Below are 15,793 nucleotides of genomic sequence, written 5' to 3' on the forward strand. Positions count from 1 at the left end.
TTTACATTTATATTATTAATTTCTCTCTTCATAAACTCTCTTGCTTGTGTTGGCCAGCTTGTACTTGTTTAAGAGTAGTATTTCCTGTCCTGCCTCCCCCTCCAAGAAATCACAATTTTATTGATATAAACAGTATAAATTTCCAATCAGGATTCCTTTAATCCTCTCTGAAACACAGAGAAAAAAAAAAGTCCTTGTCTCTAGAGTTGAACATTATTAATGGTAATAATAGCATTTATAGTGTCATTACTGCTGCTTTTTAGGGTTTGGATAGCCTTTGCTCTGGATATATTTGCACGAGCCATGACTGATTCCATGTCTGCACTTCCACACTTATTTTGTCAATCTCTTCCTCTTCACTTCCTTCTTGTACAGTTGTAGTTTATGATTTTCCCAAGCGTTTGACTGCTTCACCCTGAATTCATTTTCAGTGGCTGTGTTAGCTGTGCCTGCTGAAAGATCTTCAATCTTGTCTTCTCCAAAGATTGTGTATCTGAAGTTGGGTTCTCACAGACATTTGGCTTTGTGATGACAAAGAGGATGTTCTTAGATTTTTGGATAGTGACTCCAGTACTTATTGGAATCCTAGTTCAGACAAAGCCTTTCTCTCGATCCAGCTCGGTTTTGTTTCACTGACAGGCTCCTCATGAATCAGCTGCTGATACCCACCATGTGGCTGCCCAGGTAGAATCCTGTTCCCGAAGTTCTGATACTGTCACTGTCAGATTCTGTTTCAGATCCTGTCAGCTTGGGTATGTGGCAATTCTAACTCTGGGGCTGGGATAGTTTCTAACATTTCACTGAGCATTATGTGGGTACAAGATGGTTGTAAAAAGAGCATACCTACTGTCTCCTTGGACCTCCATTGAATGTGTAATTTTCACATCGATTCATTTTTCCTTTCTTCCTATGCCTCAGGCTGAAACAGAGATGTATCTCTCTGTTTCTCTAACTCCAACTTTCCACAAAGCTATATTACCATTGATCACACTATGAATTTTTTTTATGTAATGGGAATAAGACAATAACAAGAAATGGACAGTGATCAAAGGGGAAGGGAACATTTCATTTGAGTTGAAAGCAGTCAGAAGAAAAATTTCCTATTTTTAATTCCTTCCTTCTTGTGGGAAAGAGAGAGAGTCAAAACGCAGAGGAACTGAGAAATTGATGGGAGTTGTTGCTTTCCCTAGTGAAGACAGTGGGGGGAAAGAGAATTTCTCAGGGGGTATTTGCCTTGTCTCATCAACCATCACTCTCAGAAGTCTCTCAGGTCCCACTGCTGGCAGTAACTTGTCAAAGTCTCAAAATGAAGGAATGGAGAAAAGTACACATTCAGAAACCTAGGGTGTTAATCCTTGCCTGCCCAAATGGAACCAAAATAGAGAACAAACTCCTAAATTCTTAAACTTGGAACTCTCCAACTATGAGCTAACTTCTAGTTTCTTTCTGCCAGAAAATTTCCAAAATATTCTCAGCTGTCCAGGTTAAAAAAATAAAGTCCTCCAAAGATAGAATCAAAACTATCCCATAGTGTCCTACAGGGCATATCATTGAAAAGGACCATAGTATTTGACAGAAGGTAAAATTTCAAAATCTCCAAGTGTCTAGAGGCTCAGAACACCATCCTTACAGAAAAGAACAAAAGATGTGTTTCTCCCAGGGCAAGGACCTAAGTTCTATTGCTCTTTCTCAGAGCCTCCTTACCCTACACCTTACTCTAAGTTTAGAATTTGTTTCTGCCCTTTTTTTTGTATATCCACCATTAAGCACCGTGCCTTCTAGATAATAAGTGCTCGATAAATATGTGTTGACTAATTGACAATATTTAGAGCAAAGGATCCCCATTTGAGAAAAGAATGCTGAGCTTAGAGCCAGAAGGTCTGGGTCTGTAACCAGCTGTGTGACTCTGAGGGAAAAAAAAACTCATTTAATCACTCCCAAACCTCAGTTTTGTCTTCTATAAAGCAGAGGTAATCTTTTGCCTCTCTATATCACAGGGTTGTTGTGAAGTTAAAATGATATAATAAATGTGAAAACACTTTGAAAACTATAAACTGCTAGGTTAATGTAAAGATTTAGTATCTTCTTTGTTTGTAGCTGCCTGGAAATTGATCCTATGATAATTTTCCTAAGTGTGTTGCTGGGTGTAGAAATTATTTGTTTGTAGGCATTGTAAAAAGTAGAAAGACAGTAAGATAGGAAGGAAAGCACTGAACCTGGAGGCAGAAGACATATATTTAAATCTCTTTCTGTTTCTGCTACATGACCTTGAACACATGGTTTAACCTCAATGAGCCTGTTCCCTCAATTATAAAATGAAGGTAAAAACACTTGCACTGCCTCACTCATAAGGGGATCAAATGAGATAAAGATATAAAGTACTCACTGACTATAACATGCTACAAACATGTAACTTTTGTTATCATATAGTGAATCACTGCATTTATTTTTAGGCAGATGTTTTAAAATCATAAACTTAATATTCTCCATAAAGTCTTATTCCAATTGATGATTCATCAAGGAATAGAGGGCTCTCTGGGTTCTCAAAGTCTGAGCCATTGGAGTGAAAGTTCTAGGAGATTCTATCATGCTAAAAGAAAAGGGGGGAGCTTTGATTGCAGTGACATTCACAAATTACTTTCTGAGGAGCAACCTAGCTCTGTGTAACAGTGGAGTCAAAATCACTCCAGCATCATTTTAACTTTGATAATAACATATCTCAATAAATCAGTCAATCAAAAGACCTTAAGACTAAATATGAAAAGTCCTTCAAATCAGAATGAGGAAATACAAGAATCCTAACTGAATAGACCAGCAGGGAAAACTTGACCACTCCCCAAGTATCATCTATAAATTATTGATCAAATAGGGAAGTATGAGAGTCCCTAACTGAAGTCCCTAAGAAGGAACTGCCTGTGGGAAATAAAGAAAGTAGGATGGGAGGCCCTTGTCTTGGGCATTAGCCAGGTCTTCTTCCCTCCCTACCTGACTTCGACTAGTGAAAGATCTTCTGGCTCCATTGGTATTCTAAAAGGCATTCCCAGATCAGCTGGTGATCGTATGGCCATTTCCAAAAACCAAGAACAGAATAAATTTATGGCTCTACAAGCCAGGAGACACCATTCCTCATCATCATGAGCTGAGATGCAGTGATTTGGGGAAAGTCGCATCACTTCTACATGAGAAAAAGTTAGGGGAAAAGTTTAGATTCAACTCTAATCTGCTTGCAAAACTGCTTGTGAATGTAAATGATCAATGTGAGCATTTACATTTCAAAAATCAGATTGGGGAAAAGGAAAAGAACCTTTATTCTTTATATTTTATATATAATATTTATAGTAGTTCTCTTTGTAGTGGCAAAGAACTGGAAATTTCAGGGATGCTCATTATTTGGAGAATGACTAAACAAGTTGTGATATGTGATTGTGATGGAATACTGCTGTGCTAGAAGAAATAATGAGCTCAATGATCTTAGAAAAACATGGAAATACTTGCATAAAATAATGAAGAGCAAAATGAGCAAAACCAAAAGATCATTTTATCCAATACTAGCAATATTGTTTTAAGAATGACTGAGTAATTATAAATGTCCAAATTAACCCTAAAGAAAATATGAAGAAAGATGCTATCTATATTCAGAGAAAGAACTGATAAATATAAACATATATAGAATCGTTTTAAATTTATATACATCTTTGTGTATAATGATACAGCCATCTCTAGAGTCAGTGGTACAGAGAGAAAAAGGGAAAAAAAGGAAATTTGTATGATAACTATATATTTAAAAGAAATAAAAAATTATACATAATTGATTTACAGTTTCACATGTAATATGTTATGGAAATGTTCATTTTATTCCAAAAAATAAAAATAAAATAAGTAAATATGGAAAAAATCAGCACTTCAAATCGAGGCTTAATTTTGTGGGTTGTCCAGACTAAAGAAAATATTAATGTCAATTAAACTTTAAAATGTAAATGTGCTTTTTTTTTTCTTGAGACCTCAGTGGTTAAATTTACTAAAAGACTCCCAAAAAGAATATATTATGATTATCCCCTATACTGCTTTAAGAAAAGGGAAATATTTCAAGTGAAGTGATGACTGGAAATTTCAGCAATGAAGTGGGAGGCGGAGAGAACCTCCCTTTTTAGCCTGAGGCATTTTGGTGCCTCTGCTGAGAACGAGATTGATGGGCTTTGATATTGCTGCAGTTGGCCCACTAGCTATGAACGACAGCTAAGGCACTGGAGCTGCTGTTAGTCTTGCCTGCTTTTGAAAGATTCTCTGAACAGCATACATCTTCCATAAAACCTTGCAAATGAAGCTACAGATACTATCTTTTCTTGGATGAGCATAGTTTTCATTGGGTATTTTGAGTGCTGGAATTAGAATCAGAAAGATCTTGCCTCAAATATTCATTAATGATGTGATCCTGGTAAAGTCTCTTAGCTTCTGTTAACCTCAGTTTCTTAAAAACACCTATCTCCTAGGATAGGCTAAAATGAGAGAATATTTGAAATGCACTCTTTAGGAGCTCTATAAATGGTAACTATTATTGTTATTATTGGTGTTGTGGTTGTTTCTTTAATCAGGAGTTCTATCACAACTGTAATTTCTTTGCTTTATATTCTTTCAGTCAATCAGTCAACAAACATTTATTAAGCTCTTACTATGTGTTAGGCACTATGCTAAATGCTAGAGATACAAAGGAAGGTAAAAAAGTCTGAATTTAGGGTATGGTACAATCTACAATGAGGAAGGATGTCATCCTGTCAAAGAGCAGTAGAACATGATTTTTGATCTGGGAGAAACCTGCATCTTTGGTTCTTTTCTGTAACAACCCTGAGCTTGAAGACACTCTGAGATCATGAGATCTTGTCTTCTTTGTGGAGGGTATTTCATCATACTAGACCCTCACATTTACCTGTATTTCTGTGTGCTGTTTATTTTTAATTCTTCAGAGAACATAACATTTACTGTAATGAAGTCATACAACACTAGTAAAATATGTGCTCTGTGTATTTGTATACACATACATAAGTTATATGTGTGTGTGTGTGTGTGTGTGTGTGTGTGTGTGTGTGTGTGTGTTTAAATCCTTTCATAAATATAATGGGTGACTGACCATTGAGGGTCCAGTTCTTAACATCATTTTATTAAACTGTGGGTTGTTACTCCAAATAGAGTCCCATAATTGAATGTGAAGGTTACAAAATTATGATTTATTATTAATAAATGTTTGATTTGGCTATTTCATATACTTGGGATCACATAAATATTTCTTGGGCAAAAGGGGTTCATGAATGGAAAAAGTTAAAGAACTGAGCCAATATAATCTTTCTGATGAATTATATAGAAATGTACCATATTCTCTGCTTGCTGCATAGCCAACTCATAGAACTTTGGTGAGACTGCTTCTGAGCATGTGTAGTAAAGGAATGATCCTCAGGAACACCCACTCTCCTTAAATCCACTTCACTTGCATGTCATGACTTCATCTCCCTGATGTCCTTCAAGAATGAAAGACAGAACTTCTGGGGGTGGAGCCAAGATGGGAGAGAGAAGATATAACTCTCTGTAACCTCCTTTAACCTCTCAAACCAACAGCAGATTTAGCCTCTAAACTGGTTTTGAAGTCAAAGAATCCACAAATATTTGGAGTACAAAACATTTCTAAAAGATACCTAGGAAGAGGTCTGTTTCAAATGGGCAGAGGGACAGTCTGTGGAACCCAGACAGCAGCACAGGGAGACTGGGGCAAGAAGCTGGAGCAGAGACTTGATATTTTAGAATCAGAAGGTAAAATAGCCATTGAAAGAATCCCCCAAACACCTCCTGAAAGAGACCCAAAAATTAAATCCAGAAGAAATATCATGGCTAAATTTCAGAATTATCATATCAAGGCCAGATTGCAAGTGTCCAGAGAAACATTTTAAATGCAGAGGAGCTACAATTAGGATTACCCAGTACCTTGCAGCTTTCACCTTAAAGGATCAAAGGGCCTGGAATCTGATATTCTGAAAGGCAAAGGAACTTAGATATAAGAACCAAGAATAAGCTATCCAGCTAAAATGAGCATTATTTTTCAGGGAAGAAAATGGACATTCAATGATATAGGTGAATTTCACCTATTTCTAATGAAAAGACCAGAACTGAACAAAAAATTTGACCTCCAAACACAGAACTCAAGAGAAGCATAAAAAATAAAAAGGAAAGAACTCTTGAAAACTATATCTTTGTTGTGGGTATACTTAGAGAATGCAGGCATAATTTGATTTTATTATGATAATATGAAAAAGAAACTAGAGATGGAAAGGGGGTTGTACTGCAAGAAGAGGGAAAAGGAGGTAAAATAAGGGAAATTACATCCCACGAAGAGGCAAAGAAAACCATTATAATTGAGAGAAAGAAGGGAGGGGATGAGCATTGTGTGAATTTTACTCTCATCCAATTTGGCCCTAAGAGAGAATATCAGACATATTTGGTATCCTAAAGAAACTTGTCTCACCTTATAGGGAAATAGGAGATAGAGGGGGGAAAGGGGAAGGAAAAGACTAATAGAGGGGAAAACAGAAGAATTAGGGGAAAGGTGTAAAAAAGGGGGGGAGGGGCTCTAAAGGGGCAGGACTGTTTGAGGAAGGTGGTCATCAAAAGCAAAATACTGGGGAGGAGGGAATGGGGATATGAAAGATAAAAATGTAATCAAGCAAAAACAAAAATAAACCTAATAAAAAGAGATAAGGAAACTATATCTTACTAAAGGGTACCACGGACAACAAAGCAATATCAATACTAAGTGTCATAGCATCCAAGTGGTATAGCATGGAAATTCCTAGAGAAAAAATTGAGAGAAACAAGAAGAAATAGACAGCAAAACTATACTAGTGGGGGATCTCAACCTTGCTCTCTCAGAACTAGATAAATCAAACCACAAAATAAATTAAAAAGATGTTAAGGAGGTAAACAAAATATTAGAAAAGTTAAGTATGAATGACCTTTGGAGAAAAAATTAAATGGAGACAGTAAGGAGTTTACTTTTTTCTCAGTGATTCATGGAAGTTATACAAAAATTGACCATGTGTTAGGGCATAAAAACCTTAAAATCAAATGCAGAAAGGCAGAAATGGTAAATATATTTTTTTCAGATTATGATGCAATAAAAATCATATGCAATATAAGGCCAAGAGAAAATAGACCAAAAAGTAATTGGAAACTAAAGAATCTCATCCTAAAGAATGAATGGGTGAAACAGAAAATCATGGACACAATTAATAATTTCATCCAAGAGAATGACAATAATGAGACAACATACCAAAATTTGTGAGATGCAGCCAAAGCGGTAATAAGGGGAAATTTTATATCTCTAAATGCTTACTTGAAGAAAATCAATGAACTGGCCTTGCAGCTAAAAAAGTTAGAAAAAAAACAAATTGAAAACTCCCAATCAAAATACCAAACTTGAAATTCTAAAAATAAAAGGGGAGATTAATAAAATTGAAAGTAAAAAACTATCGAAATAATAAATAAAACCAGAAGTTGGTTTTATGGAAAAAAAACAATAAAACAGATAAACCTTTAGTCAATTTGATTAGAAAAAGGAAAGAGGAAAATCAAATTGTTAGTCTCAAAAATGAAAAGGGAGAACTTTCCACCAATGAAGAGGAAATTAGAGCAATAATTAGGAGTTACTTTATGCCAACGAATTTGATAACCTAAGTGAAATAGAGGAATACTTACAAAAATATAGATTGCCCAGATTCACAGAAGAGAAAATAAATTACTTAAAACAGTCTCATTTTAGAAAAAGAAATAGAGCAAACTATTAATCAGTCCCTAAGAAAAAATCCCCAGGATCTGATGGATTTACATGTGAATTCTACCAAACATTTAAAGAACGATTAGCTCCAATAATATATAAACTTTTTGAAAAAATAGGGAACAAAGGACTCCTACCAAATTCCTTTTATGACACAGACATGGTACTGATATCTAAACCAGGTAGGATGAAAATAGAGAAAGAAAATTATAGACCAATCTCCCTAATGAATATTGATGCAAAAATCTTAAATAAAACATTAGCAAAGAGGTAAGAGAAAATCATCTCCAGGATAATACACTATGGCCAAGTAGGATTTATACCAGGAATGCAGGGCTGGTTCAGTATTAGGAAAACTATTAGCATAATTGACTATATTAATAACTAAATTAACAAAAACATATAATTATCTCAATAGATGCAAAAAAAGCATTTGATAAAATCCAACATCCATTCCTATTAAAAACACTAGTGAGTCTAAGAATAAATGGACTTTTCCTTCAAATAGTCAGTAGCATCTATTTAAAATCATCAGCAAGTATCATATGTAATGGGGATAAACTGGAACCATTCCCAATAAGATCAGGGGTGAAACAAGGTTGCCCACTATCACCATTACTATTCAATATTTTATTAGAAATTCAAGCTTTGGCAAAAAGAGAAGAAAAAGAGATTAAACACATTAGAATAGGTAATGAGGAAACCAAATTATCACTCTTTGTAGATGATATGATGATATACTTAGAGAACCCTAGAGAATCAACTAAAAAACTGTTAGAAACAATCCACAACTTTAGCAAAGTAAATAAATCCACACAAATCATCAACATTTTTATACATCACTAACAAAACTCAACAGCAAGAGACATAAGGAGAAATTCTTTAAATTTAAAATGACTGTAGATTATATAAAATATTTGGGAGTCTACTGCCAAGACAAAGTCAAGAATTATATGAACACAATTACAAAACACTTTCCACACAAATAAAGTCAGATCTAACCAACTGAAAAAATATCAAGTGCTCATGGGTAGGCTAAGGTAATATGAAAAAAAAAATGACAATATTACCTAAACTAATTTATTTAGTGCTATATCAATCAAACTTTCAAGAAACTATTTCAATGACCTAGAAAAAATAATAACAAAATTCATCTGGAAGAACAAAAGGTTAAGAATTTCAAGGGAATCAGTGAAAAAAAAGCAAATGAAGGTGGCCTAGTTGTACCAGATCTATAATATAAAGCAGTGCTCATCAAAACCATTTGGTACTGTCTAAGAAATAGAATAGCTGATTAGTGGAATAGGTTAGGTTCTCAGAACAAAATATTCAATGATTATAACAATATAGTGTTTGACAAACCCAAAGATCCCAGCTTTTAGGATTAGAATTCACTATTTGACAAAAAGCTGCTGGGAAAATTGGAAATTAGTATGGCAGAAACTAGGCAATGACCCACACCTAACACCATATACCAAGATAAGGTTGAAATGGGTTCATGATCTAGACATAAAGAATGATATTATAAACAAATTAGAAGCACATAGGATAGTTTACCTCTCATATCTGTGGAGGAGGAAGGAATTTGTGACCAAAGAAGAACTAGAGATCATTATTAATCACAAAATGGATAATTTTAATTATGTAATGTTAAAAAGGATCTTGTACAAACAAAAGCAATGCAGACAAGCTTAGAAGGGAAGCAGTGAACTTGGGAAAGCATTTTTATATTCAAAGGTTAAGAGAAAGATCTCATTTCTAAAATGTATAGAGAATTAACTCAAATTCATAAGAATTCAAGCCATTCTCCAACTGACAAATGGTGAAAGGATATGAACAGACAACATTCAGATACAGAAATTGAAACTATTTCTAGTCATATTAAAAGGTGCTCTAAATCACTATTGATCAGAGAAATGCAAATTAAGATAACTCTGAGATATTACCACACATCTGTCAGATTAGCTAAGATAAGGCAGAAAAAGATAATGACAAATTTTGGAGGGGATGTGGGAAAACTGGGACACTGATACATTGTTGGTGGAACTGTGAACAGATCCAAACATTCTGGAGAGCAATTTGGTACTATGCTCCAGAAGTTATCAAACTGTGCATACCCTTTGACCCATCAGTGTTCCTACTTGGCTTATATCTCAAAGGGATATTAAAGAAAGGAAAGGGACCTGTATGTGCAAAAATGCTTGTGGCAGCCCTTTTTGTAGTGGCAAGAAACTGGAAATGAGTGGATGCCCATCAACTGAAGCATGGCTGAATAAGTTATGGTCCATGAATGTTATGGAATATTACTGTTCTGTAAGAAATGACTAGCAGGATGATTTCAGAGAGGCCTGGAGAGACTTACATTAACTGATTTTGAGTGAAATAAGCAAAACCAGGAGATCATTACACATGGCAACAAAAAGATAATCAATTCTGATAGATATGGTTCTCTTCAACAATGAGATGATTCAAACCAGTTCCAATTGTTCAGTGATGAAGAGTCATCTACATAAATAAATATAGAGCCATCTAAAATATATGTTAAATGCAATATATGTATACATATTTATACCATTATCTTGCTGCACAAGAAAATCAGATCTAGAAAAAAAAACTTGAGAAGGAAAACAAAAATGCTAGCAAACATCAACAGAAAGCATAAAAAATGCTCTGCTGTGGTCCACATTCAGTTTCCATAGACTCTGGAAAGTCACTTAACCCTGGTTGCCTAAGTTTTCTCATCTTTAAAATTAGTTGGAAAAGAAAATGACAAAACACTAAAGTATATTTGCCAAAAAAAATACCCACCACCCAAAACATAACCAAATAAGGTCATGAAGAGTTGTACATGACTAAAAAATAACTAAAACGAGACATCAGTTCTAGTGTTGATTCTGCTACTAAATAACTGTGAAACTTTGAATAACTTGAATAAGGGGATAGGACTCAGTGATCTCTAAGGTTCCTTCAAAATCTAATGTTCTTCAGTTTTAAAGTTTGAGATCTTCTAGTTGTGTGAGCTTAGAAAAATCATTTAAATTTTCTGGTCTTCCCTTTTCTCATCTGTGAAATGGGAAGACTAAACCTGTCCTACATTGAGTTGCTATGAAATGAGATAAAGGTGAAATAACTGAGGAACTAAGCATTTGGAAAAATGAATAAGTAGAAATATATGTTATTGTTATCTTGCTTTTAAAATGTGAACTAGCCTATGTTAACTCATAAATTCTATAATTCATAAACTAGCATAAGAATCATAAGCATAAATAAGTCTTTTATAAGATAAAAAGTATATATCTAAAAACAAAGGCTAATATTATTTTTTAAGGGGAAATACTAAAATTTTTTCCAATAAACATAGGACATCCCTTCTCCTCCGGTCCCCTACCTGCTATTCCAAACTAGTAGGGCTCATTCAAAATTTTTATAGCTACAATAATAAAATATTCTTTTTTTCAAGTATTTTTATTAAAGCTTTTATTTTCAAAACATATTTTCAAAACAGCTAGGTGGCACGATGGATAGAGCACCAGCCCTGAAGTCAGGACAACCTGAGTTCAAATCTTATCTCAGATACTTAATACTTCCTAGCTATGTGACCTTGGGCAAGTCAATTAAGACCAATTGCCTCAGCAAAAACAAACAAACAAAAAAACTCCAAAACATATACATAATTTTCTGCACTCACTCTTGCAAAATCTTGTATTCTAAGAATTTTTCCCTCTCTTCCATCCATCCGTTCCCCTAGACAGCAAGTAATCCAATATATGTTAAACATGTGCAATTCTTCTCTCTATATATATTTCTACAATTATCATGTTGCACAAGAAAAATTAGATCGAAAGGGAAAAAATGAGAAAGAAAACAAAATGAAAACAAACAACAACAAAAAGTAAAAATACTATGTTGTGAACCATACTCAGTCCATACAATCCTCTTTCTCTGCAGAGACAGAGACCATTGAAATTGTCCTGAATCATCTCACTGTTGAAAAAAGCCATTTCCATCAGAATTGATCATTGTATAATCTTACAATGTTCTCCTGGTTCTATTCACTTCATTTAGCATCAGTCCATGTAAATTTCTCCAGATAACTCTGAAATCATCCTGCTAATAATTTCTAATAGAACAATATTCCATAACAGTCATATACCTTTACTTGTTCAGCCACTCTCCAATTGATGAGCATCCATTCAGTTTCTAATTCCTTTTCCCTATTCACGATCTCTTGGGGGATACAGGCCCAATGGAGATACTGATGGATCAAAGGATATGCATAGTTTTATAGTCCTTTGGCCATAGTTCCAAATTGCTCTCCAGAATGGTTGAATCAATTTACAGCTCTACCAACAATGTATTAGTATCCCACTTTTCCTTCCTCCCCTTCAACATTCATCATCATCTTTTCCTATCATCTTAGCCAATCTGAGAGGTATGTAGTGGTACCTCAGAGATGTCTTAATTTGCATTTCTCTGATCAATAGTGATTTAGAGCATTTTTCATATGACTAGAAATGATTTTAATTTCTTCATCTGAAAGTTGTTCATATTCTTTGATCATTTACCTATAGGAGAATGACTTGAATTCTTATAAATTTGAGCTAGTTCTCTATATATTTTAGAAATAATGCTTTATCAGAATCCTTAAATGTAAAATTTTCTTCCCAATTTATTGCTTTCCTTCTAATCTTGTCTGCATTGGTTTTTGTTTGTATAAAACCTTTTTAACTTAATATAATCAAAATTATCCATTTTGTATTCCATAATGTACTCTAGTTCTTCTGGCCATAAATTCCTTCCTTTTCCACAGATCTGAGAAGTAAACTATCCTATGTTCGTCTAATATGCTTCTAATAATTCTTTATGTCTAAATCATGAATCTATTTTTACCTTATCTTGGTATAAGGTGTTAGGTGTGGGTCAATGCCTAATTTCTGTCATACTAATTTTCTATTTTCCCAACAATTTTTGTCAAATAGTGAGTTCTTATCCTAGAAGCTGGGGCCTTCGGGTTTATCAAACACTAGATGACTATAGACATTGATTATTGTGTCTTATGAGCTCAACCTATTGCATTAATCAGCTACTCTGTTTTTTAGCCAGTATCAAATGATTTTGATACTTTATAATATGCCACTATATTATAAAATATAGTTTTAGGTCTGGTACAACTGGGCCACCTTCCTTTGCATTTTTTTCATTAATTCCCTTGAAATTCTTAACCTTAACAAAATATTCTTTAAAGAAATAAAAATTAGAACATAGAACTCAAAAATGTTTAAAAAATAAATGTAAAAAAATTGTTTTGAATGTAACTGGGAGAAAATGTTAAATAAATAAATCAAATAGAAAGAAAGAAAGATTGATAAATAATAAGAGGAATATGTAGTGTTTCTGGCTGTATTAATAATTGAGAAGTACCCTTACCAATTTACAGATTTAGTGCTATGCCAATCAAACTACAAAGGAGATATTTTATAAAACCAGACAAAACTATAACAAAATTAATTTGCAAGAACAAAAGGACTAGAATCTCAAGAGAAATAAGGCCAAAAGTAAAAATAAACTGGAAACCATGTATTTAGCTCTCCAATTATTAAATAAACTAATAATAATCCAAAATATTTGATACTGGATTTAAATAAAACAGAGGAGTACAGAAAGACATATAACAGGGCAGTGAGTAAAGTTAGAAAAACAATATAATGTCTACAACAATGAAAATAGAAATAACAACTACAATAAAGAAATTAAGGCTTTATTGAGGCTTGAATAAGAGGAAAAGATAAAAAAAAAAAGTATTTCCTTCCCTCTTTGCCATAGTGGGAAATCCAGAATATTGCATACATTGTCATATCCACTTGATAAACAATTTTTTCTCTCCTTTATTCTTTATAACCCTTAAGGCAACAAGAGAAGATAAATATATTTGGAAATAAAGGTGATGTAAAAATAAAATAATAAAAAATAAAATTAAGAGACAAGATCATCTCTGAGTTTCCTTACAACTCTAACATTTTGTGAACCTGTGATTCTTAATCTCCTAATGATAAGGCCATTCTTTAGGTAGGAGCCTGAACCTGGGAACTATGAACTTTTTTTTTAATTTCAGTAATTATATTTTAATATAATTGATTTCTTTTCTAACCAAATGTTTTTAATTTTATGCATTTTAAAACTATTTGGACAAGAAGTTCAATGACTTCATCAGATTACCAAAGGGCTAACCCCCAAACTTTGAGGACTCCTGGTTTAGAAGTTCAGCACCAGTATTACATTAAAAAATCTAAGGGACAATCACTGAGAATCAAGAATTGACTGCCAGTGTGGTCGTCATGAATTCAGAATTTATCCAGGAGCCCCAGTATAGAAAGGCAGTGACAATAAATTGCAGCTGTAATTTGTGGTATTGTTTGCCCATTTCCTGCTACCTGGTAACTGCTTTTATGCCTGCCCTGTCAAGTCCTTTCCTCTCATACCCATACTGGTCTTTAATCTTTAATAAGTCCTGCAAAATGGGGTGGCATCTGGACTTGAGGAAGGAAGAAATGAGTTGTGCTCTTGAATCTGACCAGGGACCTAGCTTCCTGAAAATCTACCCACTTGACTTTTGGAAAGATGTCTTCTGTTCCTGACCCCTCATATTCCATTCCTTAATCTAAAATTGGCTTGGCTTCCTCACCTTAAATAAATTTTTGTCCAAGCTACAAGCTAACAGAGAGTCATGTTTGTAATTTTTCTAGCTATGTCATATAGTTAGTTTTCAAATGACTGAGTACAGGAAGGGAGGCAGGGATTTCTGACTCATTGCATTTTTTTCTTATTCTTTTTTAAAATTTCTTATTTATTTTTAACTTTTTTCAATTTTGAGTTCCAAATTCTCTCCCTCATGTAAAGCATATTTCCACATTAGTCAAATTGCAAAAAAAAAAAAAATCAAGAAAAATTAAGTGAGAAAATTATACTTCAATTTAGACTCAAAGTTCACCAGTTCCTCATTTTTTCATCATGAGTTCCTTGGAATTGTCTTAGATCACTGAATTGATCAGAATAATCAAATCTTTCACACTTAATTGCCATCACAACATTGATATTAATGTGTATAACGATTTCCCAGTTCTTCTCACTTTATTTTGCATTAGTTCATATAGATCTTGCCATGTTTCTTCTGAAAAAATACTCATCATCATTTCTTATAACATAATAGTACTCCATCACAATATAAGCCACAACTTGTTCAGCCACTCCCCAATTGACAAGCATTCCCTTGATTTTTCAATTCTTTGCCACCACAAAAAAAGAGTTGTTATACACATTTTTGTATATATAACCCCTTTTCCTTTCTCTTTGATATCTTTAGGAAATAGACCCAGTAGTGGTATTACTGGATCAAAGGGTATGCACAGTTTTATAGCACTTTTGGCATAGTTCCAAATTTTTCTCCAGAATAGTTGGACTAGTTTACTATGCCACCAATAATTGTTTTCCTTCATCCCTTCTATCATTTGTCATTTCTGATAGATTTGAGCTGGAACCTCAAAATTGTTTTAATTTTCATTTCTCTAGTAGCAATTTAAAGCATTTTTATATGGCCATAGGGAACTTTGATTTCTTTGCAAAAAAAAGTGGAATGTTTCTTTGATTATTTATCATTGAGAAATGACTCATATTCTTATGAATTTAACAAAATTCTCTAAATAGTTGAGATACAAGATCTTTGCCCGAAAAACTGTTTATAAACATTTTCACAATTTTCTGCTTTTCTTCTAATCTTGTCTGCACTAATTTTCATTTGTGCAAAGATTTTTTAACTTAATGTAACAAAAGTATTAATTTTATATTTTACAATGTTCTATATTTCTTATGAATTCTTCCCCTATCCATAAGTCTGAGATATGTTCCATGTTTTCTAATTTATTTATGATATCTCCCTTTATACTAGGTCATGTATCCATTTTGATCTTATCTTGGTAAATG

The 15,793-nt window shown here is 33.6% G+C and overlaps 1 pseudogene; it reads right to left on the reverse strand.

Annotated features, from left to right (window-relative positions):
- Nucleotides 1-200: 200 nt before the first annotated feature.
- On the reverse strand, nucleotides 201-808 carry LOC127561374 (nascent polypeptide-associated complex subunit alpha-like; annotated as a pseudogene).
- Between the last annotated feature and the right edge of the window lie 14,985 nt (nucleotides 809-15,793).

Source organism: Antechinus flavipes, chromosome 4, assembly GCF_016432865.1.
Source record: "Antechinus flavipes isolate AdamAnt ecotype Samford, QLD, Australia chromosome 4, AdamAnt_v2, whole genome shotgun sequence".
Lineage (NCBI taxonomy): Eukaryota > Metazoa > Chordata > Mammalia > Dasyuromorphia > Dasyuridae > Antechinus > Antechinus flavipes.